Source organism: Musa acuminata, unplaced genomic scaffold (assembly GCF_036884655.1).
Source record: "Musa acuminata AAA Group cultivar baxijiao unplaced genomic scaffold, Cavendish_Baxijiao_AAA HiC_scaffold_250, whole genome shotgun sequence".
Lineage (NCBI taxonomy): Eukaryota > Viridiplantae > Streptophyta > Magnoliopsida > Zingiberales > Musaceae > Musa > Musa acuminata.
The window spans coordinates 7,501-12,500 of NW_027020515.1; positions in this window are offsets into that span (position 1 = coordinate 7,501).

The following is a 5,000-nucleotide window of genomic DNA, read 5'->3' on the forward strand; positions in this document are numbered from 1 at the left end:
CACGCAAGAACAGGCCAAAAACTGGCCAAAACAGCCCAAAAACGGGCCAAAACTGGCCATTTTTGGCTGCGCGAGCGAGCGGCGAGCGGCGAACAGCGAGCGAAGCGAGAGGCAGCACCGTCCCTGCTATACGAAAGCCCCATCCAGCCCTGTGCCACCCGGGGGGTTCCAGGGTGCTGAGATGGCTGACGTTTTGCTCCGCTCTCGACGGTCACCGCGCAATGCAAGAACAGGCCAAAAACTGGCCAAAACGGCCCAAAAACGGGCCAAAACTGGCCATTTTTGGCTGCGCGAGCGGCGAGCGGCGGACAGCGAGCGAAGCGAGAGGCAGCACCGTCCCTGCTATACGAAAGCCCCATCCAGCCCTGTGCCACCCGGGGGGTTCCAGGGTGCTGAGATGGCTGACGTTTTGCTCCGCTCTCGACGGTCACCGCGCAATGCAAGAACAGGCCAAAAACTGGCCAAAACGGCCCAAAAACGGGCCAAAACTGGCCATTTTTGGCTGCGCGAGCGAGCGGCGAGCGGCGGACAGCGAGCGAAGCGAGAGGCAGCACCGTCCCTGCTATACGAAAGCCCCATCCAGCCCTGTGCCACCCGGGGGGTTCCAGGGTGCTGAGATGGCTGACGTTTTGCTCCGCTCTCGACGGTCACCGCGCAATGCAAGAACAGGCCAAAAACTGGCCAAAACGGCCCAAAAACGGGCCAAAACTGGCCATTTTTGGCTGCACGAGCGAGCGGCGAGCGGCGGACAGCGAGCGAAGCGAGAGGCAGCACCGTCCCTGCTATACGAAAGCCCCATCCAGCCCTGTGCCACCCGGGGGGTTCCAGGGTGCTGAGATGGCTGACGTTTTGCTCCGCTCTCGACGGTCACCGCGCAATGCAAGAACAGGCCAAAAACTGGCCAAAACGGCCCAAAAACGGGCCAAAACTGGCCATTTTTGGCTGCACGAGCGAGCGGCGAGCGGCGGACAGCGAGCGAAGCGAGAGGCAGCACCGTCCCTGCTATACGAAAGCCCCATCCAGCCCTGTGCCACCCGGGGGGTTCCAGGGTGCTGAGATGGCTGACGTTTTGCTCCGCTCTCGACGGTCACCGCGCAATGCAAGAACAGGCCAAAAACTGGCCAAAACGGCCCAAAAACGGGCCAAAACTGGCCATTTTTGGCTGCACGAGCGAGCGGCGAGCGGCGGACAGCGAGCGAAGCGAGAGGCAGCACCGTCCCTGCTATACGAAAGCCCCATCCAGCCCTGTGCCACCCGGGGGGTTCCAGGGTGCTGAGATGGCTGACGTTTTGCTCCGCTCTCGACGGTCACCGCGCAATGCAAGAACAGGCCAAAAACTGGCCAAAACGGCCCAAAAACGGGCCAAAACTGGCCATTTTTGGCTGCGCGAGCGAGCGGCGAGCGGCGGACAGCGAGCGAAGCGAGAGGCAGCACCGTCCCTGCTATACGAAAGCCCCATCCAGCCCTGTGCCACCCGGGGGGTTCCAGGGTGCTGAGATGGCTGACGTTTTGCTCCGCTCTCGACGGTCACCGCGCAATGCAAGAACAGGCCAAAAACTGGCCAAAACGGCCCAAAAACGGGCCAAAACTGGCCATTTTTGGCTGCACGAGCGAGCGGCGAGCGGCGGACAGCGAGCGAAGCGAGAGGCAGCACCGTCCCTGCTATACGAAAGCCCCATCCAGCCCTGTGCCACCCGGGGGGTTCCAGGGTGCTGAGATGGCTGACGTTTTGCTCCGCTCTCGACGGTCACCGCGCAATGCAAGAACAGGCCAAAAACTGGCCAAAACGGCCCAAAAACGGGCCAAAACTGGCCATTTTTGGCTGCACGAGCGAGCGGCGAGCGGCGGACAGCGAGCGAAGCGAGAGGCAGCACCGTCCCTGCTATACGAAAGCCCCATCCAGCCCTGTGCCACCCGGGGGGTTCCAGGGTGCTGAGATGGCTGACGTTTTGCTCCGCTCTCGACGGTCACCGCGCAATGCAAGAACAGGCCAAAAACTGGCCAAAACGGCCCAAAAACGGGCCAAAACTGGCCATTTTTGGCTGCACGAGCGAGCGGCGAGCGGCGGACAGCGAGCGAAGCGAGAGGCAGCACCGTCCCTGCTATACGAAAGCCCCATCCAGCCCTGTGCCACCCGGGGGGTTCCAGGGTGCTGAGATGGCTGACGTTTTGCTCCGCTCTCGACGGTCACCGCGCAATGCAAGAACAGGCCAAAAACTGGCCAAAACGGCCCAAAAACGGGCCAAAACTGGCCATTTTTGGCTGCGCAAGCGAGCGGCGAGCGGCGGACAGCGAGCGAAGCGAGAGGCAGCACCGTCCCTGCTATACGAAAGCCCCATCCAGCCCTGTGCCACCCGGGGGGTTCCAGGGTGCTGAGATGGCTGACGTTTTGCTCCGCTCTCGACGGTCACCGCGCAATGCAAGAACAGGCCAAAAACTGGCCAAAACGGCCCAAAAACGGGCCAAAACTGGCCATTTTTGGCTGCACGAGCGAGCGGCGAGCGGCGGACAGCGAGCGAAGCGAGAGGCAGCACCGTCCCTGCTATACGAAAGCCCCATCCAGCCCTGTGCCACCCGGGGGGTTCCAGGGTGCTGAGATGGCTGACGTTTTGCTCCGCTCTCGACGGTCACCGCGCAATGCAAGAACAGGCCAAAAACTGGCCAAAACGGCCCAAAAACGGGCCAAAACTGGCCATTTTTGGCTGCACGAGCGAGCGGCGAGCGGCGGACAGCGAGCGAAGCGAGAGGCAGCACCGTCCCTGCTATACGAAAGCCCCATCCAGCCCTGTGCCACCCGGGGGGTTCCAGGGTGCTGAGATGGCTGACGTTTTGCTCCGCTCTCGACGGTCACCGCGCAATGCAAGAACAGGCCAAAAACTGGCCAAAACGGCCCAAAAACGGGCCAAAACTGGCCATTTTTGGCTGCACGAGCGAGCGGCGAGCGGCGGACAGCGAGCGAAGCGAGAGGCAGCACCGTCCCTGCTATACGAAAGCCCCATCCAGCCCTGTGCCACCCGGGGGGTTCCAGGGTGCTGAGATGGCTGACGTTTTGCTCCGCTCTCGACGGTCACCGCGCAATGCAAGAACAGGCCAAAAACTGGCCAAAACGGCCCAAAAACGGGCCAAAACTGGCCATTTTTGGCTGCACGAGCGAGCGGCGAGCGGCGGACAGCGAGCGAAGCGAGAGGCAGCACCGTCCCTGCTATACGAAAGCCCCATCCAGCCCTGTGCCACCCGGGGGGTTCCAGGGTGCTGAGATGGCTGACGTTTTGCTCCGCTCTCGACGGTCACCGCGCAATGCAAGAACAGGCCAAAAACTGGCCAAAACGGCCCAAAAACGGGCCAAAACTGGCCATTTTTGGCTGCACGAGCGAGCGGCGAGCGGCGGACAGCGAGCGAAGCGAGAGGCAGCACCGTCCCTGCTATACGAAAGCCCCATCCAGCCCTGTGCCACCCGGGGGGTTCCAGGGTGCTGAGATGGCTGACGTTTTGCTCCGCTCTCGACGGTCACCGCGCAATGCAAGAACAGGCCAAAAACTGGCCAAAACGGCCCAAAAACGGGCCAAAACTGGCCATTTTTGGCTGCACGAGCGAGCGGCGAGCGGCGGACAGCGAGCGAAGCGAGAGGCAGCACCGTCCCTGCTATACGAAAGCCCCATCCAGCCCTGTGCCACCCGGGGGGTTCCAGGGTGCTGAGATGGCTGACGTTTTGCTCCGCTCTCGACGGTCACCGCGCAATGCAAGAACAGGCCAAAAACTGGCCAAAACGGCCCAAAAACGGGCCAAAACTGGCCATTTTTGGCTGCACGAGCGAGCGGCGAGCGGCGGACAGCGAGCGAAGCGAGAGGCAGCACCGTCCCTGCTATACGAAAGCCCCATCCAGCCCTGTGCCACCCGGGGGGTTCCAGGGTGCTGAGATGGCTGACGTTTTGCTCCGCTCTCGACGGTCACCGCGCAATGCAAGAACAGGCCAAAAACTGGCCAAAACGGCCCAAAAACGGGCCAAAACTGGCCATTTTTGGCTGCACGAGCGAGCGGCGAGCGGCGGACAGCGAGCGAAGCGAGAGGCAGCACCGTCCCTGCTATACGAAAGCCCCATCCAGCCCTGTGCCACCCGGGGGGTTCCAGGGTGCTGAGATGGCTGACGTTTTGCTCCGCTCTCGACGGTCACCGCGCAATGCAAGAACAGGCCAAAAACTGGCCAAAACGGCCCAAAAACGGGCCAAAACTGGCCATTTTTGGCTGCGCGAGCGAGCGGCGAGCGGCGGACAGCGAGCGAAGCGAGAGGCAGCACCGTCCCTGCTATATACGAAAGCCCCATCCAGCCCTGTGCCACCCGGGGGGTTCCAGGGTGCTGAGATGGCTGACGTTTTGCTCCGCTCACGACGGTCACCGCACCACGCAAGAACGGACCATAAACAGGCCAAAACAGCCCAAAAACGGGCCAAAACTGGTCATTTTTGGCTGCGCGAGCGAGCGGCGAGCGGCGAACAGCGAGCGAAGCGTGAGGCAGCACCGTCCCTGCTATACGAAAGCCCCATCCAGCCCTGTGCCACCCGGGGGGTTCCAGGGTGCTGAGATGGCTGACGTTTTGCTCCGCTCACGACGGTCACCGCGCCATGCAAGAACGGACCAAAAACAGGCCAAAACAGCCCAAAAACGGGCCAAAACTGGCCATTTTTGGCTGAGCGAGCGAGCGGTGAGCGGCGAACAGCGAGCGAAGCGAGAGGCAGCACCGTCCCTGCTATACGAAAGCCCCATCCAGCCCTGTGCCACCCGGGGGGTTCCAGGGTGCTGAGATGGCTGACGTTTTGCTCCGCTCACGACGGTCGCCGTGCCACGCAAGAACGGACCAAAAACAGGCCAAAACAGCCCAAAAACGGGCCAAAACTGGCCATTTTAGGTTGCGCGAGCGAGCGGCGAGCGGCGAACAGCGAGCGAAGCGTGAGGCAGCACCGTCCCTGCTATACGAAAGCCCCATCCAGCCCTGTGCCACCCGG